At 42.2% G+C, this 15,059-nt stretch overlaps 1 long non-coding RNA gene across 1 annotated transcript; it reads left to right on the top strand.

Moving 5' to 3' along the window:
• Positions 1 to 1,398: 1,398 nt before the first annotated feature.
• LOC135371984 (uncharacterized) lies at positions 1,399 to 2,364 on the top strand. Its single transcript, XR_010415743.1, has 3 exons — positions 1,399 to 1,549; positions 1,965 to 2,044; positions 2,303 to 2,364. It is a non-coding gene; the product is annotated as an uncharacterized LOC135371984 (long non-coding RNA).
• Positions 2,365 to 15,059: the final 12,695 nt, after the last annotated feature.

Genomic DNA, 15,059 nt, shown 5'->3' with positions numbered 1-15,059 from the left:
GCCGGAATAGAGATCCCCCACAGGTCCCTCGAGGATCCGCATCGGCGGTCCTACGACGTCCATTTCGCATAATTTTCTCTTGATTAGCACGGTAGTACGGGCGTAGTTAAAACGTAGCCGGGATCAAATGTGTACGTTCGTGAGACGTACCCAGCATCCACAACCTGACGTTCGCTGGATGTTGATGGGCGGTTAATGGTTCTGTGGGTGTATACATGCATATGGTGGCACAGTGTTGGTATGCATTGTATTTCATTAGATGGTACCAGTTGAAGTTGGCCTGGTGAGCAACTGGAAGTGAGGTGGTGCCAGTTCGAACTGGACCAGTTTACATGTTTGGGGAAAGTTTCGGTTTCAGTGCCATGACATGTTAATATAAAGATTGCAAGGCGAAGTTAAAGTAATTTTATTAGTAGAAAAGAATAATATTTCAATTTTTGGAAAACTTCATTAGCGTTAACGAATGTTATTTTAGAATTCTTATATTTGTATTTTGTGCGTTCCTGCTCCCGTGATGAATGATGCGTTCACTGTGCAACGGTCGCTTGCTTAGCGGCTTGCCTGTACAACGCTTTTTTGCTCGTTATTAGCGTGATGTGTGACACAGGCGTTGGTTTTATAATCGAAAGGATTTGTATGTAAGTTACGACAGTGCGACAGTACAATGCGCGCCAGCGGCCGTGCGGGCGGGTGTTATAGGATTACAGCTGGACTACAACTGTGGATACCGCTTTATCGTGAGTACTATGCTTAAGTGCTTTTCCCTTGTGCACCATTTAGAAATATTACTTCTACTAGAACCTCATCTCTTTGTTCCGCGTCAGGTTCGTGGCACCTGTAAGTGCATGCCGTTTTACGAGTAACATGTACGAGTAGCTAGTTAATGTTACCAGCAACTTGTTTCATTCTCGTGTTTTTGTCTTTGTATTTCTTCGTTCATGCTCGTGTTTTAGATCCTTCACACCACGGGTGTTCTCGAACTAGCGTAGAACTAAGAGCTTCGCCGGCTTTCGGGGGCAATGAGTAGTAGTCATTGCCCCCGAAAGCCGGCGAATCTCTTAGTTGATATGTCCAACTACTCCACAGCAGAAATGTTGAGAGATTTGCGTGCTTTTGGGGGCCACGACTGCTCAAATTAACTGCACACTCTAATTACATGTTGCAATTGAATGCATATTTACTTGTGCCTTTTCAACTTTCCAGAAACCTTAAGCTGCTTGGGCTCAAAGAAAAATGTCGATCCATCGTGTGCTATTAAGAACATCTTACATACTTTGTTGAATGATTCAAGATGACCACAAGGTAGTCGAGCAAGGGACCCATCAGCCATAAAATATTATCTATTCAATGTAACTCTGTAGTTCCTCTACTGCTTTTGTTTAATTACGTTATAGTTACGCTACATGTACATTAGAATATGTGCAATGTTTGATTACAAATAAAATGTAATTTTGCATTGCAGTTCTTTGGATCTGTCGTTGCTGGGAACAGCGATCCTGCGAAGTGGCACTGGTTGCCTACCAGCTAGCCTCTGTCCGAGCAGGCCACTGTAAGTCAAACCACTTCAACTGGTCCCAGTTCAACAATTAGGTTTGCAACCAGCTCCAGTCGAGACTGCGACCGGTTAGAAACCAGTTCAGATTGGGACTGGCCAGAAACCAGTTGGGCCAACTGGTTTCTGGCTGGTCCTAGTCACAACTGGTACCAGTTGGCCCAACTGATTTCTGGTCCCAGTCTCAGCTGGGACCAGTTGCAACTGGGACTGGGTGAACTGTGTTATCGAACAGAGACCAGTTGTCCCAACTGGTACCAGTTGAGCTGGAACCGGTTGCACTGGTCCCTGTTCGATAACACAGTTCAACTGGTACCAGTGAAAAAAAAAATTGCCTGAGGTACTCTCAGAAGAGACATACTTTTGCCTTATTGTACGCGAAAAGGGAAATGATCCTGTGTACTATTTCCAGTCACCGTTACTTGAAGCTGCTGCCGGCTAAAAGAAGCTGAGCAAGCTCCGTGCGCATATGCCCACTGATATAACCTGGAGGTAAATTATCTCGCTGATGTGTTAGATTAACTTCTTTGCATACTTCAGTGCTCCAAGATACTGAATGCTAAACCGCTCTGCTGTAAATTTTGTATTCTAGGTGAAAAGATCTAAGAACATGCGTATATGACATATCATGTGCTTTATATGCGTATGACTTGTCAATGTGGTGTTACTTGAACGATGTCATGATTGTTGAACATGTTTAACGTGTTCTTGACCCTGCATAATTTGTTCGGTTCCAATCTGTTCCAGCAGAGATGGTCACTTCTGGGCACACCATCCTTCCTGACCAAGTTGTGTGGAAAGGCATCCAAGACACCCTTGGTGTTGGATCACTTTCTGCAAGAAGACCCAGGAGGGGGCATCTCTTTTGCATGGTTTCTCGTGACACTGAGTGAGTATTTCAGTTTTTATCATCAATCAGCATTGCATCACTTTATCATTTCAATCTTTCACTCTGCAGGAGCACATTTCAGCTAGAAACTGATATTATTCCGGCTTATTTCATTTAGCCGTTTGTACTGCTGTTCTTTAGTGACTGTAACACATGCTTGTTGTGTTCATAACTTAAATACTCAATCAAAGCGAGAAACATTGCAATTTAATTAATGTATTTCAGCTTTTTGTAATATCTTGCAACAGAAAGTTCTACATAGATGAAACATACAGAAACATCATATATGAAATGCAACTCAACCCCCCCCCCCCCCCCGGCTGGCCGGCGAACACATCCACCCTCAACATCCACACTTCCTGGATAACGGAAGGACGACCCACTTAAAGCATAATTAAAAGTTGAACAACTGTAACGGGCTAGGGTATATGTTTAACCCATGCGGCTGAAGGGAGCAAAATTTACAGATCAGGTAGGATTCGCGATTTTTTCGTTTTATGTCATTTGTATATCCAGATTCAAGGAGTACAATTGAGAGATGAGTATTAAAGTCATGTCCCGATGCATTGAAGTGTACAGAGACAGGGGTGGGGCGATTATTAATTATGTCAGATTTGTGGCCATAAAATCTTTCTCGCATGGAATTTGATGTTTCACCAATATATTGGACGTTGCATTTTTTGCACATAATCAAATAGCATAAATTAAATGAATTGCAATGTAAAGAGTGTCGTATCTTGAATGTAAAGGAATTAGCGTTACTAGAGATAGATGTACATGGGTCTATGAAATGACATGTTTGACAGCGTGTTTTATTGCAAGGAGAGCAACCGGGTTGCTGTCGCACTAAGCGGGAGGAGGTGAGGATGTTGCGAATACAGCGAGATCTGCGGAAAGTTACAACTGGAGTAGTTCGGAAAATATCTTTAAGTTTTTCATCGCTGTGCGGTATGTTCAGATGACGTTCAAAAATGGATCGAGCGTTTTTCAATGTTTTGTTGTAGACGGTGACAAAATTGATATGATCGCGCCGCTTCATAGGCTCATAGGAGAGCAATGTATCTCTCTGCAAAAAACTACGTTTTAATAGAGCGTCCTCTATCAGTTTCGACGGATAATTGCGTTTCTGAAAGTCAACTGACATTTCTCTAGCGCGTTCAAGAAAATCATTGTCGTTAGAGCATATGCGCTTAAGGCGTGTAAATTGGCCATACGGTATATTCCTTTCTTGGAAAGTTGGGTGGTGGCTTTCGAAGTGTAGGTATTGACGTTTATCAGTTGGCTTCTTGTAGAGGTCGGTAATAAGTTTGCCAGATTGTATAGATATATTAACGTCGAGGAAATTTACCGAGGTGTTAGAATGGTTGCAAGAGAATTTGATTGTATCGTGAACAGAGTTAAAATGTTCAAAAAACACGCGCAGTGAATCTTCATCGCTAGACCAAATAACAAAAATGTCATCGATGTATCTGAGAAAAACTAGAGGTTTCGTCGAGAAAGAGTCCAGTGCTTTCTGTTGGAATTGCCCCAGAAAAATGATTGCATAGTTCGGGGATACGCGTGATCCCATAGCTGCACCTTTCACTTGGACGAAATGGTTGTCAGTAAAGTTATTATATTGGAGAACGAGTTGAAGAAGATGAATAATGGCGCAAGTTTGGAGGATCAGAAGGGAAGGAAGAGAGGTAAGTTTCCACGGGGCTAAGACCTTCGTCATGTGGTATATTGGTGTATAGTGATGCAACGTCCATGGTAACGAGAGTCATGTTACTGAAATCCATAAATTGGTCGTTTAACGAGTTAATTTTGACTAGGAAATCATTGGTGTCCTTGACGTGTGATGGAAGAAGCAACGGAATGTGTTTTATGCAGTGGTCAACAAGAAGGGACATGTTTTCAGTCGGTGTGTGTTGATGCCTGAAATTATCGGTCGGCCTGGGCTGTTCTCTTTATGTACTTTGATGAGGAGGTAGAAGAAACCATGTGTGTGTTTGTGTGTGTGTGTGGGGGGGGTTCTTTGGTTTGATGAAGTATGCAATGTTATGTGGAATCAGGTTTTTGTCAAGGAGCTCGGTAATACTTTTGTTGATAATTTTAGAAAACGATGCCGTAGGGTCATGGTCAAGGGGTCTGTAGAACGAAGGGTTAACCAGGTGCTTGTTAGCCTCACTAATGTAGTCTGAGGTACTCATAACAACGATGCCGCCGCCTTTGTCAGCGCGCCTAATAATGATATCTTTCCGAGATTTAAGATTTTTCAGTGCAATTCTTTCTGATTTTGACAAATTGCAACTTATATTGTTACTTGAAGACGTTAGTGTGCGTTTCATGTAATTAAAGACTGCTTTGATGAAATTATCAATTTGATGGCTAGTTTTGGAAGGCCCGGGGTCCAAATACACATGACATAAAACGATATGCAAATGACATAAAACGAAAAAATCGCAAATCCTACCTGATCTCTAAATTTTGCTCCCTTCAGCCACATGGGTTAAACATATACGCTGGCGCGTTACAGTTGTTCAACTTTTAATTATGCTTCAAGTGGGTCGTCCTTCCGTTATCGAGGAAGTGTGGATGTTGGGGGTGGATGAGTTCGCTGGCCGGGGGGGGGGGAGCGGGTGGCAGCGCGGCCGGCTGGGGACCACGTAGCAACCTAGAGCCTTCCCCGAAACTCATTGTTACAGAGAGCATCGGAAGGGTCGCCTTGCGTTTTTCGGCTGTCGGCGCAGTGAACTTTCCCCTGTTATGTGTCTGTGACACACGACCCTGGGCTGTATGTTTTGGCCTTGTCTGTTCTGCTTCGCTTTTTACTTATTTTACTTATTGTTTTTTCAACTCCCTCAGCTACATAAGTGTCTTCGATTTTGTTTTTGTTTGTCTATTTCCCTTTCTCCCTCCCCTTCTACTGGTATATATATGTCCGGTTGTACGGCTACTCTTTAACCTGATCAAGTGTAGACTCTGCACGAAAGTCTTGTTCATCTTAATTGTAATAAAGTGTTCCTACCCGTTTTTCCTTCACTCAGTGTAATCACAGTTAATTGGACTTTGGCGTTGCTTTTTACTTTGTATTGTATTGTACTCTAGAACAGATGTAATTGTTATCATTGCAATGGGCATTGCATTAATCAAGAAAGCACTGAGATCAAATTATCATATAGAAGCGCTGTATATCGCACGATACATTACGAACTTGTTCAAATTACATCGAACCATTGACACGGAAAGTACATAAAAATTCGTATCGCGTGATATGTTCCACTTCCACGACTACACAATTTTCTTCTTCTGCCAGTTCTGGGAATGATGTCGAATGAGGAGAACTTCCATGTTGTTGTACAAGGTCTGATGTATCTTCACGTATTAAAACTCAATGAACATATCAACTGCGGTGGACCACCAGACGATTTTCATCTAATACTCTCTTGTGCGCCATTCAAGAATCTTCATACAAAGAAAGGAAACATCAATAAGAGATTGTGCAAATTCTTTGCAACTAAGTGCAAGTCACTGAAGCAATACAAATATGGCGACAACGTATCGATTGCATTAATCAACAATGGATTCAAGCGACCCATAATAAGACATTGTCATCGCTGATTCCATGTAAGGATTCTTGTACATAGTGTGGAATATTTGTTTCCTTAGTAATCATTGTTCTCAATCTAATCATGCTAAATACAATCTGTTTTTGTTCTGACGCATAAAATTCATGACAGTGATGACAAATATTACATTTATTATTTCAGATATACACTTGTTTATTTTGATAAATTACAATTGTCCTATTCCCAAGTCTGAAGTTTTCGTTTGTTATATTGATTGATGAAGTGAGAATGCATCATATAGTGACGTTTTAATATGGGTCGCTCGACTCCAGCGTTGATTAATGCAACCGATACACTGTCGCAGTGATTGTATCGCTTCAGTAACTCCCACTTAGTTGCCACGAATTTGCATAATCTCTTATTGATGCTTCTTTTCTTTGTATGGAGATTCTTGAATGGCGTACAAGGCAGGATAAGATGAAAATTGTCCGGTGGTCCACCGCAGTTGATGTGTTCGTTGAGTTTCAATAAGTGATGATACATCAGATCTGCTCATTCGATATCATTGCAACTGGTAGAAGAAAATAATTGTGTAGTCGTGGTAGTGCAACATATCACGTGATAATAGATGGGTAGAAATCCAGCGAACCGGTAGAGATGTAGGAAGGGAGTGTACCTCAGGACAGAAGCCGCCGATATTTCGAACAGAGACTGTTCTTCTTCTGGGCACCGTCCTCATCATTGGCATGGTATTTAAAGGATTATGTGTGACGTGTTTAAAGGTTCACGCGAATTGTGGGTCAACAGCCCCGAGGGGGGAAAGGGTCCGTACAGGCTTCTACGACCGGAGTGAATGGCTGCTTTGTTAGAGTGTGGAGGGGATTATGTGAACGTAGTGATCTAGGCTCCAGACCGGCTACAGAAAAATGGGAGGTTCACGGACACGTGGACGAAACGGGACAACAGGCAAGAATTTGCAAGCATAGCGAAAGATAAGGAGGTCAGTGGTTACGTGGGGAAAATTCAAGAACGAGCAAAGTTTCTTTTTTTTTTACTATCAGTAATACAAAGTTGTGGCACGCAATAAAGAAAGCAGAAAGCAGTGCACTTAGTTAAAGAAGACAATCTTAATCATTACAATTGCAATTACGTTACAAGTTTTATAACAAGTCTTGGATACGATCACTATTATTGCAACATTAATATTATCCTCATTATGGTGTTTCGTATGAAGTTTTTAAAGTAATTTCGAGCACAATAGGGAATCTAAGTTGTGTATGTTTTGTTCGAACATGACACTACTTTGTATTATTTAATTTTATATTAAGTGAATAGTGCAGACGTAAGGAAATAATTCGAATCAACACAACACAATGAATAGCTAGCACTAATAGAGATCCAAACCTGCATATCCTCAAACACGCAAACAGCAGTTACATGTAGGGAATTCATAGCGAAACAATACTCTATCAAAACGAGAAACGCGCGCGACTTTTAATCAAAGAAGATACTCTTAATCATTACAATAACAATCAAAATTTCAAGTTTTATTATAAAAGGTCTGAGACGTGACCATCATCATTGCAATAGTAAGGTTTTAATTTCAATTACAAGTTCTCATAGATGTAATTAATTGTACACAACAGAGACCATGTAAGACAACGGGCACATAGAGGGACGACACTAACACAAGATTAATTAAAATCTAGGACACAGCATTTTGTTAAAGGAGACAATGTTAATCAATACGATTACAATCAAAACTGTGTCATTATAAAAAGTCTGAGACGAGCTCATCATTATGACAACACTAACAATTTTGTCATTAGCATGTTTCTTATTAAGTGCTGTGCGATGGAATTTTGAGCACAACATGGAATCTAAGTTGCATATGTTTTGTTCCCACATGCCACAACTTTTAATTAATAATTAATAATCTTCATAATAAGTGAACAGCACAGCCACAAGGAAATAATAAGAAACAACACAATTAAGAGCTAGCAGTATTAGAGATCCATCCATACATACACATCCTCCAACACACAAACTACAGATACACGCAGGAAAATAATTGCAAACCAATCCATCAAAACGAGAAACATTACAAATTTAATACTGTGACTAGCACAGATTTAAGGCTGAAGAACAGAGGAGCACAAACAATAGCAAATGCTAATAGAGAGCAGACAACGATATGGGAGCGAACCGGTTGCTCTAAGCAGCGCATTCTCCGACACGTAAACAACAGAGGAAAATAATTTATCATTTGAAACACTATAAATCATCCTCGTGATCTCATCTAATTGAACACTATACAATTGTCACTCTAACAGGCACTACAAACCTTACATTGATGGAGGTATCCAACACACAGAAAATAGACATGGTACAACCAAGCCAGATATCTTTCGCTTTTTCCTCAAAGCTGGGAGACGTTCTCTCTCTCTCTCTCTCTCTCTATATATATATATATATATATATATATATAAAGCCAAAGCGAAGAAACCACACATCCTTTGTCACTCCAATGGGTGTGGGGTCGCTCTCTCTCTCTCTCACTTTCGCATTCTTTCCTCCAAAGGGAGATATTCTTAAGACCGGTTTGCCTGTCAAATTTGCACAAACGCGAAATGTTTTATTGATCAGTTATCGCAAATAGATGCTACAATTATTCGATTCTGAAGAACACAATAAAAATTGTATCAAAACAACAAGTGGCAAGCAAAAACTAAAACAGACGTCAATATCAGAGCAAACTGGTTTTAGACAAGCATTTTTTAAGCAAGCGAGAAATATTATGCTAACATCAGCGAAAACAATACTCAATCAAAACGAGAAACATTGCAATTTAACTAATGTATTTCAGTTTTTTGTAATATCTTGCAACAGAAAGTTCTACATACATGAAACATACAGAAACATCATATCTGAAATGCAACTCAGAAATACGAGGCGTTCCCAACTGAGAGATTATTTTTGTTAATGTCAATCCAGTGAACAACGGAAACACATACAGGACAATAATAATTTCAGGAGTCATTTTCTAAGCAAACGAGAAATATTTAATACTTTCCCACAGAGGAAATCGATAGACACAACTCATACATCATTCATACATAATTCCCAACTCACAGAATACCAATCGAGTGAACATCATATACTAAGTCAAAACAATAATTAATTCAGACAAATCATTTCTAAGCAAGCAGCATGAATATACCACAGAATCTGTACAGAAACAAGTCTTTTTGAATGAACAAACAGGATCAACTAGTAGATTCGAACAATAAAGTGAGAGAGGGAAGCTGCCAACCATAAACTTCCCCCAACACTCTCGTCAAGCATATGCCCGTAGGGGGTGGAGGATTCTCGCGCTGTCTTGTACACAGAGTCGTTCAAAGCCATAAAATCCCCCCACACCCACGTCAAGATAGGAAGGGCAAGATTCTCGTGCGGCCTTGTACACAGAGACATTGAAAGCTCTGCATTTCAGTGCGTCCTAGACATGGTCGTATTTGGAGATATCGTACAAATTACAGAATTGAAGGTGCAAGAATTTGTATGCCGAGTCTACAATAGCTGTAAAAATATTTGCGTGTGAACATTGGAAGGACCACCGGGATTGATGGTGGAGTTTTTGAGGTTGTTTAACGAAGAATTGCGATACCCCAGACAGATGTAATTGTAACCGTTGCAGTGGGCATTGCTTTAATCAAGAAAGCAATGAGATCAAATTATCACATACAAGCGGTCTATATGGCACGATTCATTACGGATTTGTTGAAATTACATCCTACCATTGACATGGAAAGTACATACAAATCTTATCACGTGATATAGGAAGGGAGTTGCCTCAGGACAGAAGCCGGCGATATTTCGAACAGAGACTGTACTTGTTCTGGGCACCGTCCTCATCATTGACGTGGTAGTTAAAGGGTTATGTGTGACGTGTTTAAAGGATCATGCGAATTGTGGGTCAACAGCCCGGAGGGAAGGAAGGGTCTGTACGGGCTTCTACGGCCGGAGTGAATGGCTGCTTTGTTAGAGTGTGGAGGGGATTATCTGAACATAGTGATCTAGGCTCCAGACCGGTTACAGAAAAATGGAAGGTTCACGGACACGTGGACGAAACGGGACAACAGGTAAGAATTTGCAAGCATAGCGAAAGATAAGGAGGTCAGTGGTTACGTGGGGAAAATTCCAGAACGAGCAAAGGTTTTTATTAAATTATTTTTAAATTAGTAATACAAAGTTGTGGCATGCAATAAAGAAAGCAGAAAGCAGTGGTCATGCAGAACATAACAGATGATAATGGAGATAGAAGGGAAAAGCATATTTTATTTGTGAAGTGTTTCTAGGGTGCCTTGTGATTTGTTGATACCGGAGGGGTGAAGAGCGTTGAACTTGTATATGAGATAAGACTCCCTATCACGTCTGTCCCGTGTGGATCTAAACCCGGTTTCTAGAATATATAGTTTAATGTTGTCAAAATTGTGACCAGGAACGTTAAAGTGTTCGGCGACTGCTTTGGGGAGTTTGTTGGTCGTGTCGGTTCTGTGTCCGGTAAGGCGGTTGTTCATTTGTTGGCCGGTTTCACCGATGTATTGCATAGAGCAGTCAACGCATTCAATTCAGTATATGACATTGGAGCTTGTGCATGTGAACGCGTGGTTAACGGGGTGGGTGTAATTGGTCGCAGTGCTTTTGATGGAGTTAGCGTGTTGAACGTGCTCGCAGGTTTTGCAGCGCGGGATGTTGCAGGGTCGTGTTCCCGTGTACGGGGTTCTCGTTTTGCTGATTTTTGCATTGACCAAGGAGCCTGCTAGGTTTTTTTTTACATACCGACGCGCAAATGGCAGACATTTTGTCCAAGTACATGGCGCAGCGATGGGATCCCGCGTGTCACCTAACTATGCAAACCTCTTCATGGGTCAATTTGAAAAGAGGGCCCTTGAATCCTTTCCCGTACAGCCGCTCATTTTCCTGAGATACATCGACGACATTTTTGTTGTGTGGCCAGGTGACAACTGTTCCTTGTTGTCTTTCTTTGAACACTTCAACTCCTTGCATAGCACTATCCAATTCACCTGCAACCATTCCAATGTTTCAATCAATTTTCTTGATGTCACTGTCTCCATTCGGTCTGGAAAACTAGTCACCGACCTTTATAAGATACCAACCGACAGACGTCAGTATCTTTATTTTAATAGTTCTCACCCCAATGTCCAGAAAAGAAATATTCCTTTTGGACAATTCACACGACTCAAGCCCATATGTTCCAATACCGACGATTTCCACAGACGCGCTCACGAAATGTCTGCTGATTTCAGGAAACGTAACTATCCCAGCAATCTAATTGAAAATGCTTTCACCAAATCATGCTCGCTGGACAGAGAGGCACTTCTTTCCAGCCAACCTAACGAGGAACACAGAAACATTACGTTCGTGACCACCTACAACAAAGCCCTTCGTAACACGAAAACTATTTTTCAGCGCCATCTTAACATTCTACACAGTGACGAAAAATTTAAAAAACTATTTCCTTCTGCCCCCATTGTCACCTTCCGCAGGTCAAGGAATATCCCGAATATCCTTACTTCTTCGCGCTGGCGCCGTACTACAACACCTGGTTCAGGTCCCTGCAATGGCACACGCTGCCAAATTTGTAATCTTATTTCTACCTGCTCCTCGGTCTCCAGTACCACAAACAACTACACATTTCAAATTCAACAATCATTGCATTGTAACTCCTTTAACATTTGTTATCTAATAACATGTATGAAAGGCAATGTTCAGTACATTGGTGAAACCTCCAATACTATGCGTCAAAGGTCTTACGGTCATAAATCCGACATTGTCAATAATCGCCCCACACTCGTTGCTATACATTTTAATCTTCCCGGGCACGTCATGGATACACACCTGTCTATTGCAATTCTAGAATCTGGCTACACCACCGATTGCAAACGCAAAAATCGCGAGTCCTTCTTCATTTCTAAGTTTTCTTCTTTAAAACCACGGGGACTAAACGTTCATGGCGGTCCTCAGCAGTTGATCAACCCATCACCTAGCTAAGCTACTTCATTCACCTTCTGTTGGAGGAGGAGGAGGAGGAGGAGTGTCGTTGGGAGGAACCCGAGAGGTCTGCCTGCCTGATTAGGCGGCATGTTTCTCGGGAAGGGAAAGGTGGTGGAGAGGAGGAGAGGAAAGGGTGAAGTGGAAGACCGAGCGGGATCCGCTCGGGGGGAGGATAGCAGCGTCCATGGGCCGACTTCAGGGGAACTGTGCCGGCATACGCCTATTACATATCTGAGGGAAACCCAGGAAAAACCCCAGACGGCACAGCCGGCCCGCGGATTCGAACCGCGGACCTCCCAGTCTCCAAGCGCACGCGTTACCGCTGCGCCACCGGAGCTGGTTCCACCTCCTGTTCTTAGCATTCTTAGCTCCATTTTCCCGTCAGCCCATAAGGTCACTCGGACCTTCCCACGCTGTTCAACAAAAGCTGTGCTCTCCACGTACGCCGCTAGACATCCACCTGTGCCCCCATTTTGTCACCACCAAATCTTTTGAACCCCAATTCTCCGAATGTCTCATTTACCCGTACATTTTCTCTTTCGTGATTCTTATGTGACAGTTGCTCACGTGATGCATTGTATTACTGTCTGGTTGTTTTCTGTTTACTTGGTTCTGGAAACCTGTTTTATTGCATCTGTTCTCTTGGGTTATATATATACATACTTGTGTCGCACTTAGTTTTGTAACCTGAAGAAGTGCAGTTTCTTGCACGAAAGTTCTTGTTCAAATAAATCTTAGTTCCTCCTAACCGTTTTTCATGTTACGTGTGTGATTCCCTCTTCGCGGGTTCCTTGACAGTGTTTCTCTTTTTTTTGTTCTCCTTTCCGACGTAAATGAAGTAAAGTAATAGCAAAGTAAAGTAAAAGTAACGTAAATGAAAAGTATAAATGAAAAGGAAAGATTCAAAAGTATGTACAGATATATGTAGGTATAGGCACACGTACATGTAGGTACTACACAAGAGTATTTGGGGTGCCGCTTGCACCTTTCCCACTGCCGTGTTCAGCACTCTTCGAAATGAACGTCACCGAACAGCACGCTCCTAGCCAACCCTGATCTCGAATGATATCGTTATCCGCCCTGATTTGTTGAAAATGGTAGCCGTACGCCTTTTTTGTGACATTTATGGACAGTGTAATTGTCAAAAAAAGGCGTGAGTGACTTTAGCGTACTCCCCCCCGTTTTCAACAAATGACAATGATATCATTCGAGATCATTGTTGACCATGAGCATGATATGCGGTGAAGTTCTGTTTTAAGAGTGTGGAGTGATGCATGATAAAAAAATCAAGCTTCTTTTCCTCTGATGTACTGCTTGCGACATACTTGTTTGATATCTCCAGCCCCCGTAAAAGCGGGTTACCGAACCAAGTTGCTGTGCTACCGTCGCCTTCACCTCACTTCCGTTCCCCTGGTGGCGACGGGGCTGCGCAGCGCCACCAGACGGGAGAGATGGCGATCCGATAACCGCGCGTCGTCTGCTAGCTCCAAATGCGTCGACGGGGCAGCGCTTTCCTCGGAATGCGGAGTGGAATGGAAATTGTAACCTGTTTCTTTTTGTTCCTGTTTATTGTTTTTGAAACATAAGTACACCAAGATTAGGCCACATTTGAGCAGTTTGTCAGGACTTTTAGTGAAAGGTGTCACAGTAATGCAAGGGACCACGGCTGTTCCGTGAAACTTGCACAAGCGAGGGATTACCTCATTTTATTTACTGGTGTTATGTGACGCAAGCAAGCAAGCCTCGCTTGCTGGCTAGGATAAAAAAAAGAAATAATAAATTTATACGAAATGAGGAAAAGAAACGCTGTGGAGCACTGGGCCTCAGTAACTGCTGCATCATATGCCTTTCTAAGTGGTTTCGCAGGTTTTAGTGACCTAGGGGCCTTTTATATATATCTCTTTTTTTTTTTGCCTTTTAAACTGTGACACTCATTGTTTGTGATGAGAAATACGCTGAACGAAATACAGATGAGAAACCAGGAATGGTAGCTGGTGACCGAGGTTGAAAATATATAAAAAAACACACACACGCTGACTGGGTGCTGCAAATGTGCCCTCACTTCCCAAAATAAATAATTCACTAAGGTATCTGCTTGCTCCCAGAACTGTACTAGCCACGTCATTTGGTAGCTCCCATAGGAGGTCCTGAGGATATGACGGGGAGTCTCACTTTGTCACATTTCTAACAAATTGAGGACCTGGTAGGGAAGTCCTGGGGATGTTATCCCTGTCCGCCGATGACTTTCCTCGGACGTACCCAGGAGGTCATTGTGTTCTTGGGGTTATAAGCAGAAAAACAGTGGTGGAGTGAATGCCTCCCGCATTTATGCCGTTCTCTCAGCGTACACTGTAAAAAATTGCCGTAAATTTTACGGTCAAAATCTATTTTTTGTCGTAAAAAGAACAGGTATGCTACTGTAATTGGAAATACGGTCGAGGTAGTGTAATTAATACGGCACCAATGAAATATGCCGTTATTATGACTGTTATCACGTAAATAAGGCAGCAGTGTGCCCGTAATCCTGATTACGGTCAAATGACTGTAGATATTACGGAAGTCTGCCACACTTTCACATCAGACATTGTGCTACGCTTGCTGGGAACAGTGAATTTTAATAAATGGCCGATAGCTGTACATGCCCCACAGAACCAGTAACCGCCCCTGGACAGCCGACAAGGGTCCGAGCATCTGCAGTCTAAAGTGAACATCCATTGAACGCCTCCTGGACGCGTCAGTTAGGATGCTCCAATGAGCATACATCAGCAGATGTCCCACATATATCACCCTGTGGACACCGTGCGCACCTTATCCGCACTGTGTCCACAAAGAGCCATTTGAGCACCCCTTTTCGCTCCTCACCCTCCACCTCGTTCTTCTCTCCCGCTCTGTCGTATGACTGCGTTGCCGCCAAAGGAGAAATCTGCGCATAAGGCTTTTTTTTTTTCGCAACGCGCAGAAGAGAGAGTCACGTGATGCCATAGCCCGT

This window comes from Ornithodoros turicata, chromosome 1 (genome assembly GCF_037126465.1).
Source record: "Ornithodoros turicata isolate Travis chromosome 1, ASM3712646v1, whole genome shotgun sequence".
NCBI classification, from domain to species: domain Eukaryota; kingdom Metazoa; phylum Arthropoda; class Arachnida; order Ixodida; family Argasidae; genus Ornithodoros; species Ornithodoros turicata.
This window is presented reverse-complemented; position numbering and strand designations above follow the sequence as displayed.